The sequence below is a fragment of the Hemitrygon akajei genome, chromosome 4, assembly GCF_048418815.1.
Source record: "Hemitrygon akajei chromosome 4, sHemAka1.3, whole genome shotgun sequence".
NCBI lineage: Eukaryota > Metazoa > Chordata > Chondrichthyes > Myliobatiformes > Dasyatidae > Hemitrygon > Hemitrygon akajei.
Window position 1 is genome coordinate 48,882,448 of NC_133127.1, and position 16,712 is coordinate 48,899,159.

Below are 16,712 nucleotides of genomic sequence, written 5' to 3' on the forward strand. Positions count from 1 at the left end.
CCACCCACCTTCCCCTTCATCAGTTTTATCAATCACTTGCCAGCTTGTACTACTTCAACCCTTCCCACCTTCTTATTCTGACTTCTTCCCTCTTCCTTTCCAGTACTGATGAAGGTGTTGGCCTGAAACATCAATGGTTTATTCACCTTCAGAGATGCTGCATGACCTGTTCCTCCTGCATTTTATTTGTGTTGTTCAAAACTTCCAGCACTTTCAGAATCTCTTGTGAATAGAGATTGAATTTCTTTAGCTGTTCATGATGGGATAACCTTCTCATCCCAGGAATTAGCCTGGCAAATCTCTATTAGACATCCTCCAATGCCAGTACCTCTAGGGATCCTTATCAAATTTCAAAGTTCAAAGTACATACATTTATTTTCTAAGTGTGTGCGTGTAGGCCTCTGTTTGTCTCAATAGACCATGGATTTGCGCCTTGGAAACCTTGCAAGCCTGGGCAAGGTTTTTTTTATGGAATTGCCCAAGCTGCAAGTCTCCCCTCTCCACGCCACCGATGTTGTCCAAGGGAAGGGCATTAGGACCCATACAGCTTGGCACCGGTGTCGTCGCAGAGCAATGTGTGGTTAAGTGCCTTGCTCAAGGACACACACGCAGCCTCAGCCAAGGCTCAAACTAGCGACCTTCAGATCACTAGACGAATGCCTTAACCACTTGGCCACGCACTATTTTCTAAGTATGCATACTATGTAGAACCTTGGGATTTGTCTCCTTACAGGCAGGCACACAACCACAGAACCCATTAAAAAAGACCACCAATCACCCAATGTGCAAAAAAAAATAAATTGTGCGAACAATAAAGAGTAAGCAAATAACATTCAGAACTAAATTTCATGAAAGTGAGCTTGCAGTCTCAAAGCCAGTCACAGATGTTATGGCAGCCCGTTAGTTGCAGGCCTTGGCCTCAATTCAGCACAGAACCAAATAAACCTCGCCAAGCAGCAAGCTGAACACCAGCAAATCCCTCACCTTTGACCTTTTCAAATTGGCCCGGCACTTAAATTGGCAAAACCACGGCTTGCTCCTTGCTCTGGGCTTGGGCCCTGCCACCTCGAATTGGCCTAGGCCTGACTCTTCCAATCAGGCCTTGCACTTAAATTGGTCTAACATCGGATCATTTCTCGCTGTCAGGCCCGGGCCCTGCCGCTTCAATTTGGTCCATACACACCAAGCTGAGGCCATCCTTTACCTTCGAGACTTCAGTTCACACCACAAAAATTCCAGGACATACAGGCAGTTCAAAAGATCTGTATGGATCTGATATTAGAAAAAATAATTATCTGAGAAAGCTATTGGTGTCAATCATGCTGAATTTTTTAAGAGCACTGAATTAAATTGTCTTAAGGATAAAAGTATTGGTTATGTATTCCATTACAATATTATTTTGTAAAATAATAAGTGAACAAACAAGTGAACAGCTCCCTGGACAAATTAATGACTATTGAGTTTCTACTAATTTTGATTGCTTCAAAGCTTCAACAATTTAGCTTCAAAGATACCCTACCAAAGAGCTAAAATGTCAGTTTAATGAGAAAGTGACTGCTGATACTCGTATAACTAACAAATATTCTATTCTGCCTGATCTTTTTAACTCCATTTTTAATATAATTAAAATTGGGAGAATCACAAGGTACTCTTTTTATTTTGTTTAAAATTTCTTATTATTAACCCTATTTCCTGTTATAGTAATGAAATCATACCAAGTTACCACTTTTAATTGTAAAAAGGAATATGCACAAAATTGTGTTCTGAATTACTGCTCAGTTGACTCCCAATTTTACCGTTTATAATTGAGTTTAAACAAGAACATTTATTTTGGAAAACTAAAGGTCTTTTTAAATGGAATGTGAACCTAAAATGCTATTTTCATCCAAAATAGAAAATCTACTATTTTATATATCACATATAACAGTATACACTTTCTGTACACCTGAATGTGATACTAAATTGTGATAGGAACTCCATGAATTAGCAGGGGTCTAGAATTATTTATTTTCCTCTGACCTTCTTTCTTATGGGCTCCTTAACTAATAAAATATACATTGGTATTGGAGGGGGTCCAGAAGAGTTTCATGAGAAATATTCTAGGAATGAAGGTGTTAATACATAGAACCATAGAACATTACAGCACAGGAACAGGCCTTTTGGCCCTTCTTGGCTGTGCCGAACCATTTTCCTGCCTAGTCCCACTGACCTGCACCTGGCCCATATCCCTCCAAACCCCTCTCATCCATGTACCTGTCCAAGTTTTTCTTAAATGTTAAAAGTGAGCCCGCATTTACCACTTCATCTGGCAGCTCATTCCACACTCCCACCACTCTCTGCGTGAAGAACCCCCCCCCCAATGTTCCCTTTAAACTTTTCCCCTTCACCCTTAACCCATGACCTTTCATTTTTTTCTCCCCTAGCCTCAGTGGAGAGCATTTGAAAGCTCTGGGCCTGTACTTGCTGGAGTTTACAAGAATGTTGGGGGCGGGGGGGGGGGTCTCATTGAAACCTATTGAATATTGCAAAGCCTGGATAGTGGGGATGTGGGGAGGATGTTTTCTATAATGGAGAGTCTAGAACCAGAGGGCACTGTCTCAGAATACAAGAACATTCTTTTAGAACAGAGATGAGGAGGGATTTCTTCAGCCAGAGGGGGGTGAATCTGCAGAATTCAATGCCATGGACAGCTGTGGAGGCCAAGCGATAGGGTGCATTTAAAGCAGAGGTCGATAGGCTGTTCATGAGAAAGGACGTCAAAGGTTATGGGGAGAAGGCAGGAGTATGGGGTTGAGAGGAATGATAAATTAGCCATGATGGAATGGCAGAGCAGACATGATGGGCTGAATGGTCTACTTCTGCTCCTATGTCTTATGGCCTTATTTTATTTCATTCACTGTTTGTACTTGCACTTCTCTCTGGTTCATTCTGTCACTGTTTCTTAATTCGTTTCCCCTGCCTCACGTTTATCTGCTTTGAAGTTTATTCTGCACCCTTTGTATTTTCCCCTCTCCCCTTGCTCTGTCCCATCCTCTGTACACTCTTCTTCACTCATTCTGTCCCACAAAATAAGTTCTGGAAAACAAATTCTCCAAGTGGACAGTGAAAGCTGAATATATTAATAATTTTAATAACCTGAAATCACTGGATTTCTCTTGGGATAAAAGTACAAATTTAAAAACCGCAATATATTGAAGGAGCTGAAGGGTGTAAGCTTAGTTCCCAAATTAAAAGTAATACTTTGAAAGATTTGTTGTTTAGAATATACTTTTTCTCTACTTGCTCTTTTTGACACTTTAAGTCTTATAGCAAAGCTACAGGAATTATTCTTTTAGAGCTGACATTAGATAATACTTTTTACCAGATGTAGTAGAGAAAATGAGCCCTCAGAATGCTGTAAATTGGAACAATAAATGACATGATGGAGACAATATGTTCTCCAGCTGATTTCAAAATATGCGTTAATTGATGTTTTAATCACTTTTGACAGTCTCCTTTAAAGCCCATTCACAACAGGCAGAAGAGAAAGCCATTAATGTGAGTGATATTTGTCAGATGTTTTGTGTATTTGTATTCTATATAGGGATTTAAATGCGGCAATTCCTCAGTCTTGCAATGTTGTAAAGATGAAATTTGGTTTCATGTTTTCTTCTTGAAATGAGAAGAAAGCATCTGATTATGAATGAATCATTTTTCAAGGCTCATCTTGGAGATCATGAAACCTTAAATGGAAGTTGTTTCTGGTCAGATATTCCAATCCAGCTGTTAGACTCTAATCCAGATTTGGCCTTCAGTAGCATTCTTTCCCTCTGACAACATTTAGATTACTTTTGAAGAGTAGTGATTACCCTAAATTGTTACGGTCAAGACCTCATCCATTTGTTCACATTTCTATGTTGTATTTAATCCAGCAAGGAGATTTGTACGATTTTCCCTTTGACCCAGAGAAAGACAGCAATCCTATTTAAACAGACAATTTGATAAATCCTCTCAGTTATTTTGTTTATGAGTTATTAAAACATAAAGCAATAGGAAATCAGAGTTTTAATGGATAAGGATGACTTCCACTACATTAAATTTCACTGGTGTTGATTACCATTTATATTACTTTCATAGTCTTGTGTTATCTTAGATAATGGGCTCTGATTATTTTCTTGAAAACTTTGGTTTTGAATTCAAAGAATATTTGTATTTTTGTGGTCTTTGTGTATATGATTTCTTCATGGATATTAATACAATCTCAGATCCTAAATCTTTGATTCCAGATTATAATAGAGTTCTTCACGCTGAGGGGCATGAGAGTGTGGAATGAGCTGCCAGCACAATATGTGAACACGATTTCAGCATTTAAGAGAAGTTTGGATAGGTAGATGGATGGTAGGTGTATGGAGGGCTATGGTCATGTTGCAGGTTGATGGAAGTAGGCAGACTAAATGACTTGGGATGTACTAGATGGGCCAAAGAGCCTGTTTCTGTGCCTTACTTTTCTATGACTCCATGATTCTAAAATCTTTCTTTTGTTCATTTTCTCTCATTCATTTCCCCAGCTTTCACATCTTTACCTATCCATCCATATTAATCCCATCTTCCATCACTTTATCATTTACATATACAGTATACTAAATATGGGAGTCATTTGTAGGGCCAGCATTTATTCCCCATCCCAAATTGCTGCTGAGGTGGTGATGTTGAGATGCTTTCTTGAAATGCTATCCTCTATGTGATGAAGGCATCCCAACTTCACTGATCTTTTCTGATCCAGTAATGGAAGAACTGATTGTAGTTGTAAGTCAGGATGGTGTCCAATTTGGAGGTGAATTTGTGTAGCATTCTTGTGTAGCTGATGCCCTTCTGGGATGTTAGAGGCCATTGGTTTGAATGGGTTCTCAAAGAGCATTTGCATTCTTGTGGTCCATAAAGCAATCAGACGCTAAGTCCATAGGAGCAAATTAGGCCATTCAGCCCATCAAGTTGACTCTGCCATTTCATCATGGCTAATTTATTATTTCATTCAACCCCGTTCTCTTGCTTATTTCCCGTAACCTTTGGTACCTTGTTAATCAATAATCTATCAACCTCTGCTTTAAATATACTCAATAATTTGGTTTACCCTATGGCATTGAATTCCACAGATTCACCACTGTCTGGTTGAAGACATTCCTCTTCACCTCTATTCTAAAGGGACATCCTTGTACTATGAAGCTGTGCCTTCTGGCCTTAGACCTGCCCACTATATGAAACATCCTCTCAACATCCACTCTACCGAGGCATTCCAATATTCAGTAAGTTTCAATAAGATCCACCCTAATTCTTCTAAACTCCAATGAGTACAGGTCCAAAGCCATCTAATGGTCAGTGTGCACATTTTTCCTTTCTTGATATTTATCTGAGATTCAAAGTTTGAAAAGGAGCAAGGATCACCCACTCAAACCCTCAAGCCTTTCCCACCTCTTCCTATGATAATGACTGATCTACCTTGGGCCTCTTCTCCAATTCTGTGCTATTTCCCAAAAGACTCAATTCCATGAAAACAGATATGTTTCTGCTTTAAATGCCTCTCATGATCCAACCTCAAAAATCATCTAGCTCAGAAGTCCTAGAGATCTACTAGCCATTGTGAGAAGAATTTCCTCAGTATTATTTTGTAGCCTGGGGGAAAATACACATGCAGGAAGACAAATACTTTTTCGGGTCTTAAATTCCTTTATCTGTTTTAGATGTTTAATTGCAGAAAGAGGGTATCAAAATAAAAACAACAAAATAAATTTTTAAAAAACAGTTCCCACTATTATAACCCCAGTTTAACTTCAGACCACATCCTTGTTACGTATGCAATATGAAAATAACTGAAACAAAATATACAAAACCAATACGGTAGTGGCAACTCTTTAAAAAAAATACAAACAACATTAATCCCAGCAACCCTGCACCTTATACACAACATTGAAAAAATGAGTAAATACATCTCATCTTAACTAAGAGATATACTCACATTTGGCACACACATGCTTAACTTCCAAACACATATAGGCTAGACCTTGAAATGAGTTCTCCTTGCTCACGCTAGTAGACCAGTTAAGGAACTTCACAATCACGCTATCCAGCACTGATCAATTTACTCGCGTAAATCTTTCCTCACCAAACCTGGGAAAAGCATTCGAATGTCGTCCTTTCTAGAACATGGCAACTCTTCGTTCTACTCCACCCATGCAAAATGATGTCACCGTTTTCTCTAAAAGCACAGGCAGCTATTTTAGCGTTACCGAGGTGAATACATAAGTGCATTTTAACAATAAAGAAGTGATATTTAATAGTCATGTGGTTACAATTAACTAATTTCCCCTGCCCTCCCCCCAATGTTAAAAAAGATGCTGGAAATCGTGAGCAACACTCACAAAATGGTGGAGGAATTCAGCAAGAGAGGCAACAGCTATGGAAGGAAATAAATAGTTGGTGTTTTGGGCTGAGACGTTTTATCAGGACTGGAAAGGAAAGGGCCAGAAGCCGCCGCCTTCTTCTGGCTTCACCCTCCTTCCTTTCCAGTCCTATTGACGAGTCTTGCCCCAAAACATTGACTGTTCATTCCCTTCCATAGATGCTGCCTGACTTGCTGTTTTCTTCTTGCATTTTGTGTGTGATTCCTCTGATCTTGTAGCTTGCTTGAGGCTCTCCCACTGGTGGGGAAAAAAAACTAAAGAAAAATATATTCAAATATCCTGTTGCAATAGATGCATTCCACCGGATGTTATTCTACATGTAGAATAACAAATGATTCTTGCGGGCTATGTGGAAGTAGCACAGAACAGGAAATGATGCATGGGCAGAGCAGAAATGATCATATGGAATTGTTGGGACAGCATGAGGAGCCAAATGACCTACTCCTGCTTTAATGATCTTGTGATCACGAATGAACTATTATTGATCAGCTATCCAAGGATGTTGCCAGGACTAGAGGGCCTAAGCTACAGTGAGATGTTGGCCAGGCTAGGTCTTTATGCCTTGGAGCATAGGAGACTTTATAGTAGACTTTATTGGAGACTTCATAGGGTGACTTTATAGTAGTGTTTAAAACATAAGAAGTACAGATAATGTGGATGGTAACGGGTTTGGGGACTCTAAAACTAGGGGCCACAGTCTTATAGTGAGAGGGGAAAGACTGGAAAGGAATCTAATGTTAAATTTTTCACACAGAGGGAGGTGAGGCTTGCTCCTCTTGTGACTTTCAGTAAGATGCGTCACACTCGGATGCAGTGGCCACTCAGGGTCCAATCAAAGGTGTATTTTTTGTCCTGTAAGTCCTTTTACATTTGCTAATCACTGCATCAAGTACTGCAAGACTATCCCATCAGCGAGTTGCTTGATGGTGATGGAGCTGCACTTATTGTGCACATTTGTTGTGTTGTCGCCTGGACTTGTCATGTACCATTGTGCTGAGATGGTGCACGATGCAACAAATGGAGTGAGTGATTGTGATGGACATTTCCCTTGTGATTGCAAGACCCTGTTGGACATCGGTAACACAGAATACTGACAGTGGGGAGCTGCGCTGCCTCGTTTCAGGTGAGGACTACACTGAGGCCGTGGGGTTGCCTGTTGTAGCAAACCAGGAGAAGAGACACCAAGGCAGTGTGGGAGAGTTCTTGCAGAGCATGTGGGAATCCGTTCTGGATTGGGGGCTTGTCCCTGACATAACTGCCTCCAGTGTTTGCTCAGAGCGGCCTTCTGGTGTTCGCTTTGTGGAAGAACAAGCAGAACCATGACAATGCCTCTCAGGGGCTTGGGCTATTTTATAATTTTCTTTGTGACTGCATGCTCTTCTGAAATTGTAATCATATGTTCTGTTTGTAGTATGTGCTATGTGCAGTATGCTGTTGGAAATGTGTTTTGAAGCTTTGGCCCCAGAGCAATGCTGTTTTATTTGGCTATATTCATGATAATTAAACGTGAACTATGTGTTATGAGTTGTCAGAGGAAATGGTTGAGGCACGTTCAAAAGTATCATTTAGAAAGCACATGACCAAGGGCTGGGCTGAGAAATATACTGTATCTGCTGAAATTGGGACTAGCTAGGGTAAACACTGAAGTCGACATGGATTGATTGGACCAAAGGGCCTGTATTTGTGCTACGTTACTCTATGATCCTATAGTCATCTATGCTGCGTTAGAGTTAGGTTTGGAGGACTTACATTAAAGGGAAATGGCAGATGAGCTCATTGTGTTAATCTGCATCTATTATGTTGATGTGTCTGTGCAGAAGCACTAATACAAGAAAGGAAAGGAGACTGAGAAATGAAATGCTAAATGCCCAGAGATCAGGGAGTGAGTGTGCATCTTTGAATTTGTACTTTGAGTTCTGTGCTCATCTATGACTGAGAAAATGCAATGACCCATGAGGCTGTGTTCATCTTCTGAGAAAGGATTTGCTTTCTCTTCTTGCACCTAACAGTTCTTCCTCTAATTGCTGCTCAGCTTAAATTTCAACAGACAACAATTGATTTTTGATGAGATTAGATCACTTACCTTACAATAAAGTATTGACTATTGTCACCTTTTAAATATAATCTAATTCACATATAAATGTTGCCCTGTCACTTTATTGTCACATCTCATTAAAATCACGGTAATATAAGGCCCTATGAAGTCTATTTGTTAGATTTGTCTCATTCTAATCAGGTTTTCTATTGAAAATGACATAACTTATTTGTAGTTAGGTTCTCATCAGAGCAAGATATTTTTGTTTAATTACTGCCTTTAATGGAGCTCAAAGCACCAACAGCTGATGTGAATAAATAAAGCCAAATCAAATTGCTGGGAATATTGGAAACTGGAAATAAACTAAGAAATGATGGAAATACTCAGCAGGTCAGGCAGCATCTTTGGAGAGAGAAACAGTTAATGTTTCAATTGACGCCCTTTCTTCAAAACTGGAAGATGAAGATTCAGTCATTATAACAAATCCAGAAGCTGAGCTGTACAGAAAGGACAAACAAGTCGGATAGGGCAGTCTACAGGACGTATGGGAATGAAGGGAAGGGCTAGTGCTGAAGGTGAACATTACAGATCCTGTTGGAGCGAAGAGCAGGATTTGACTTCAGCTGCAGAAATAAAAGTGAAGTAAACATTAACAGACCCCTGCAGATAATGGAAATCTCAAACAACAACAGGGGGTAGTGGAAGTACAAAGCAGGCCAGGCAACACAGCTATGCTGCAGAATCATTGTTAACATTTCAGTCTGATGACTATTCGAAAGGACAGTAATGTAATGGTTCATATAGCACTATTACAGCGTCAGGTACCCAGATTCATTTCACTTGCCCGTCTGTAAGGAGATTGTACACTCTCCCTGTGACTGTTTGGGTTTCCTCTGGGTACTCCAGTTTTCTCCCATATTCCAAAGACATATGAATTAATAGGTTAGTTAGTCACGTGAATGCAATTAAACAGCGCGGGCTTGTTGGGTCAGAAAGCCCTGTTACTGTGCTGTATATCTAAATAAAATAAAACTAAATGCTAAAATATTGGCACAATAAGCTATTAACCCTTCAGAATATTCGGCCTGATTGCTACAAGAAGGTGCCAAGTCCTAAATAGTTTTTTTTGTTGCAACTAGCAACACATAATGTTATCAATTTATTTGGCCAAGTCAAGAGTGGTTTGGTCTTTGGACCTCTGATTTGCCCAGTGGGAACTGTCTTAATTCTGATGTTGCATGACACTGAAACAAAATTATTCCTGTTGGTTTACCACCACAGTATTACTATTACTGTCAAATCTGTTTGACTCTAAGACCATAAGCATCAATAGTTTTCAGCATACCAAGTGAAGCAAATTATCAAGGTACTCTGTGATTTGCTTAAGTCACCACCTATACTTTATTGTCTATATAGCTATATTTAACTTGTACTCCACTGACCATAAGTTTTGTCTCTTCCCCTTTCACTCTCTTTCATTAAAAAAAATATATATTTCATTTGTTAGTTGGTTTGATTTTATACATGGATAGCCCAGCCTAGGGTGTTCCACACCTTTGTTACAGCCATACATGACATCCATGAGACCACTTTGGAATACTGTTCTAGTTGCATGGATATAGGAAGGATGCCCGTTAAGTTGGGAAGGGGTGCAGAAAAGATTCAGGAGGATTTTTCATGGACTAGAGGTTTTGAGCTACAAGGAAAGGACGGATAAACTTGGGCATATTTTTCCCACTGGATTGTAAGAGCCTGCGGTGACCTTTCATAAGATTGTGAGTGGTGTAGAAAAAGCGAATGATCACAATCTTTTTTCCATAGTAGGGAGTCTAAAACTGGTGGGCAATAAGTTTAAGGTGAAAAAGGTAAATTTTAAAATGTGTTGGTATTGGGTTTGCTACTGTGAAGTTCTGAATGCAAAGAAGATCTTAAGTCCTATCTGATATAGTGCCTTCATTAAAGGCAGGCTCTGCTGTAGCTAACTACTCTTCAAAAGCTAGTTCACTTCCCTGTATATTCTCCACGGTGAGTAAAACTGCCAATTCCCACTGCTCGTGTGGTAGGTTTCCCCCCTTGCTATCAAGGAGAAGATACTTAGAGCTAACAAAGTAATTTAAACAGCTCATTTATTTTTTGTAATACACAGTTAAATCCAGACAGAGTTCTTACAGCACATTTAAAACTCAGAGGTTTTCTATTTTATAAAAGATTTCCAAATGATTTCTAAAACACAAAGGATTTCTAACATATAGATGTAATTCCTATAACTAAAAAGACACATGAGCAAGTTGCAGATGAACAAATTGGCTGTTGCAGGAATTGAAGGCAGAGGAATGGATTCTAGTCACCCCATATTTCTGACATTCTTCTTGCTTTTGTGAGACTATTCCTAATAAGCCTGACTGTTCTCTATATTTATATTGCTTTTTTGCTACTTTAATGATTTCATACAGATGTGATAATTTGTCAGATACCTTTTTACACAAACTAAACACTTCTAGAGACAAAATTCCCAGATTCCCACAATTAATGCTGTGAAGCTGACTCTTTGAGCACATAAACTTGCCAACTATTAACAGGTCAGCTATTTGATGTGCTAAGTGATAGGATCAATCTGATCTGGAAGCTCCCTTGAACCAATTAACTGAATTAACATTGCCTGGTTTGAAACAGGCCAATTAATATAACCCCATTGTTTTACACTGCATCCATTGAGCAGTCAAACAAAGTACTGTGGGCCAGAATCCTGTGTTCTATAGATAGTGCTGTTTGTTTCCAAAGCTGTCCTTTTAACTTCAAACTGATTATTACTTGCCATTTACAATAAAAACTGAAGACTGGCTCCCGTTTGCAGTGAGAAGCTGAACAAAGAATATTGCTTTGAAGTTTAACGTACTCAAAAACAACTTTTTGATCTCTACAAGTGTCAGCTCCTAGGTTAGGAATCAGAGCTTGTCAAAAAAAGGTCTCTTGGCCCTGGACAATGAATATCCATCACAAAAAGCAATTTTTTCACTTAGTACGGTGGGTGTAATGAATGAGCTCTCAGAGGAAGTGGTAGAAACAAATACAATTGCAGAGTTAAAAAAAAACATCTCAACAGGTACAATGATAGGAAAAGTTTAGTGGGAGATGAGCCAAATGTGAGAAAATTAGATGAGATCAACGGGCTCCTGCTATTTCTATGTTGTATAACTTTATGATTCTGAGAAGGATGATCTTTTCATCCATCCTTTCAATTCCCCCCAGGATTTATGTTTTATTTGTGCTACCTCTCAGTATTCTGATCTCCACTGTTTGAAAAACAAGAATGCACACACTTTCCTTTCAAGGCTCACTTTATAGCTGGCATCTTTTTCCCAGTGTAAAATTATCTAATAGCATAGGGTATGCTTTGAAGGGGAGAGGGATGAATTTCAAAGGAGATGTCCGGGACATGTTTTGACACAGGGAGTTGCAGGTATCTGGAATCTGCTCCCAGGGATAGTGGTAGAAGCAAATATGATAGAGGCATTTAAGAGGCACTTAAACAGGCACATGAATGTGCAGAGAATGAAGGGACATGAACATTGTGTAGGCAGAGGGGATAGTTTAGTTAGGCATTTCAGTATCAGTTTGATTTGTTTGGTACAACATCATGGGCCAAAGGGATTGTTCCAGTACTGTATTATTCTATGCTTGTAGTGATGTTACCCATTAAAGTCTGTTACTGGAAGCCTCTCCATGTAGATTATATTAAATTTAATATTAAATTATACTGTTGTGGTCAGGCTTTGCTCATTTTTCAGTTTTTCATTGGTGTATTTATATGCTAGCTGCATGTCTTACAGCATTTTTCCTGCAGTTTTAATGTGTCAGATGTGTAATTTATGCACAGCTCTGAGCAGCAACGTCCCCTACAAAACTGGCAGTTCAATTAAATGTTTGTATGGTGTACAGGAAAAAAAATCACAGCAGATTAATGATTGCAGTACTTTTTATTGTTTACTAAAGTGTTGTTTCTCTGAGGAAAACTCACTGCTTGGGAATGAAGCCTATAATTTATCAAGGCTTGCTTTCTTTCCACATGTCATTTTTAAGGTAACAGCAATAGGTAAATCAGCTTAAACTGCTTACCAACCCAATGCCTTCAATGACATTTCAACAGCACTTTTCCTGTAACCTTCGGTTGTAAAATAATTTATTCCACATTACATGTTCTAATTTGCTTTGAATTTCCTGTGAGCATCGTCTTATGTAGAGGAGCTTTAGATTAACAGAGATCAATAGTGTGGCTGCTTCACAGCGTCAGTGGCCCAAGTTTGATCCTGACCCCTGGTGTTGTCTGTGTTCAATTTGTACTTTAACCCTGTGACTGCATGGGCTTCCCCTGGGTTTTCCTGTTTTTTCCACATCCCAAAGTTGTGTAGGTCAGAGAGGAAGGTTATCAAAGCTTGCAGCATGATCTGGACCAGCTGGAAAATGGACTGTAAAATGGCAGATGGAATTTAATACAGACAAGCGTGAGGTATTGTTCTTTGGGAGGACAAACCAGGGTAGAACTTACATGGTGAGTGGTAGGGCACTGAGGAGTGTGGTAGAACAGAGGGATCTGGGAATATAAATGCATAACTCCTTGAAAATAGCATCACAGGTAGTTGGGGTCGTTAAGAGAGCTTTTGGCACAGTAGTCTTCATAAATCCAAGTATTGAGTAGAGGAGTTGGGATGCTATGTTGAAGTTGTATAAGACATTGGTGAGACCTAATTTGGAGTTTTGATCACCTACCTAGAGGAAAGACATCAAAAAGATTAAAAGAATGCTGAGAAAATTTACAAGGGTTTTGCCTGGACTTGAGGACCTGGGTTATAAGGAAAGGTTGAATAAGTTAGGACTTTATTCCTTGGAGAATAGGAGAATGAGGGGAGATTTGATAGAGGTATACAAAATTATGAATAATGTAGATAGTGTAAATGCAAGCAGTTTTCTTTTTGCACTGAGGTTACGTGAGGCCAGAGCCAGCAGTCATGGGCTAAATGTTTAACATGAGAAGGAATTTCTTCAGTCAGAGAGTGGTGAGAGTTTGGATCAAGCTGCCAGTGGAAGTGGTGGTTGTGCATTTTAAGAGAAATATGGTTAGTTCCATGGACAGGAATGGTATGGGGAGCTATAGTCCGGGTGCAGGTTGATGAGACTAGGCAAATTAATAATTCAGCACAGACTAGATTGGCCAAAGGGCCTGTCTCTGTGCAGTCATGTTCTGTGACTCCATAACTCTAGGTTAGTAGGTCAATTGGCCTCTGTAAATTGCTCCTAGTTTGCAGGTAAGTGTTAGAAACTATGAGGAGTTTATGGAAGAGAGGGAGACTAAAATGGGATTAGTATAAAATGGTGAATGGTCAGAGTGGACTTGGTGGACTTAAGAGCAGAATTTTGCTCTGTATGATGCCATGATATCTATCTCTCCATTGGTGTGCTTTCCTTCATCTCATAAGACATTAGAGCAGAATTCAATCATGGTTGATTTATTATCCCCCTCAACCCCTTCTCTTGCCTTCTCCCCGTAACCTTTCACCATATATACTGAGCAGAAGGATTAGTATTATATATAGTTGGTGGAACACCTTATCTCACTCTATTCCCCCTGAAGTATTGGCTTTGAAGTACTGTCATTGTTGAAAGAAATACAGCAACTAATCTTGTACAAGCAAATTCCCACTATCAAGTGATAATCACTGGCTAATTAATTTTGTCATGTTATTTGAGGGATTAATATAAGCATAGATACCGAAGAGATCTTTTCATCTTTGGAACTGAGAGACTGTGAGAGACAGGAAAAAGAGCCTTATTTTAATGTATTATCTGAGGCTCTGCATTACTTACACAGCAGCATTCCTTCTGTATTACTTTGGAGTATCAACCTAGCTTTTGGTGTGACTGCCTCCTGCGGAGGGAGATTTGGTTAGGGAAAAGTCTTCAACTTTTCACTCGCAGTTAAGAATATTGCAGCTGAGTCAGGGTTGAAAGATACTGGAAAGTAACAGGCAGAACAAGGTATAGGTACTAGTCTGCAGCCAATGTGGATGTTGCCAATCAAGTCATTAATCATTGACCATGCCAAATAGTCCTTTAAAAAGTTCAGGCGAGGCTCCCTGCTTCAACCCTTCTAATATAGGATAGTGAGGGAAGGCATTTCATGATGTAGATTCACCATCAAGGTGGAAATGGGAAGCTCAAGACAGGGTGGAGAAAGGTCATGAAGGTTTGAACATGGCAGTGACAATTCTGGCCAACGTGCAGTCGATATTTTGACAAGGATATTGCTGACAGACAGACAGCCGAGTTGACGCCTGTTGAGAATTTAAATGGAAAGATCAGCCGGCAGTGGGGGCTGGTGGGAAGGATTAGAGGAGTGAAGGGTGGTTGATGTGAGGTGGGCAGGAATAGTGGAAGGGAAATTTAGTGGAACTCAAAACACGAGGTGTCAAAAGCCAGGACTAAGGTTCTGTTGATGAGATGGAGGAAAGCAAATCAATGGAGAGGAAGTGAAGATGAAGCCTATTTCAGGATTCATGTCCATTGGTACTTCTGCAGTTTGTGATGCAGAAGCCAGTTTAGTTGGTGAGATGAAGACCATCGACAATGGAATCCCAATGGGTCCCCAAATCATTACCTTAGTGAGAGCTCCCACAGCTTCTTCTGTAACTGCACATGGTGTTCTTCAATAAACCTTGCCAAGCTCTGGATATCTCTTCACCTTCGTACCTTTTAAGACATCCAGAACCTCCCCTAATGTAGATAGATAGATAGATAGATAGATAGATAGATACTTTATTCATCCCCATGGGGAAATTCAACTTTTTTCCAATGTCCCATACACTTGTTGTAGCAAAACTAATTACATACAATACTTAACTCAGTAAAAAATATGATATGCATCTAAATCACTATCTCAAAAAGCATTAATAATAGCTTTTAAAAAGTTCTTAAGTCCTGGCGGTAGAATTGTAAAGCCTAATGGCATTGGGGAGTATTGACCTCTTCATCCTGTCTGAGGAGCATTGCATCGATAGTAACCTGTCGCTGAAACTGCTTCTCTGTCTCTGGATGGTGCTATGTAGAGGATGTTCAGAGTTATCCATAATTGACCGTAGCCTACTCAGCGCCCTTCGTTCAGCTACCGATGTTAAACTCTCCAGTACTTTGCCCACGACAGAGCCCGCCTTCCTTACCAGCTTATTAAGACGTGAGGCGTCCCTCTTCTTAATGCTTCCTCCCCAACACGCCACCACAAAGAAGAGGGCGCTCTCCACAACTGACCTATAGAACATCTTCAGCATCTCACTACAGACATTGAATGACGCCAACCTTCTTAGGAAGTACAGTCGACTCTGTGCCTTCCTGCACAAGGCATCTGTGTTGGCAGTCCAGTCTAGCTTCTTGTCTAACTGTACCCCCAGATACTTGTAGGTCTTAACCTGCTCCACACATTCTCCATTAATGATCACTGGCTCCATATGAGGCCTAGATCTCCTAAAGTCCACCACCATCTCCTTGGTCTTGGTGATATTGAGACGCAGGTAGTTTGAGTTGCACCATATCACAAAGTCCTGTATCAGTTTCCTATACCCCTCCTCCTGTCCATTCCTGACACACCCCACTATGGCCGTGTCATCAGCGAACTTCTGCACATGGCAGGACTCTGAGTTATATTGGAAGTCTGTATATGTAATGAGAACTATCCCCAAGATCTCTCCACTTACTTCTCCTAGTTCCGAAGTCTTCATGTCTTTCTCCACAGTAAAAGCAGAGGATGAATATTCTTTAAGGATCTTGTCCATCTTCTGCAGCTCTACATAAAGGAATCCACTTTGATCTTGAAGAGTCCCTTTTCTCTAGTTTATCTTTTCCCCTTTATACACTGTACATAAAATCCTCTCAGATTTTTCTTAATATTCTCTGCCAAAGTTATCTCATACCCTTTTTGCCCTCCTGAGTTCCTTCTTGAATACAATTCTGCATTCCTTACACTGCACCAGGTATTCACTTGATCTCAGCTGTTTGTACTGACCTATGCCTCCTTTTTCCTGGCCAGAGTCTCAATATCTCTTGTCATCCAGGGTTCCTACTCCTATCAACCTGAATCTCAGAGTTGTTTATGGTGATATATATGTACTTAGATAATAATTTTGGTCCTCGACTTCCTAACCAGAAGACAACAACCTGTGGGGATTGGTGATAACATCTCCTCCTCACTGACG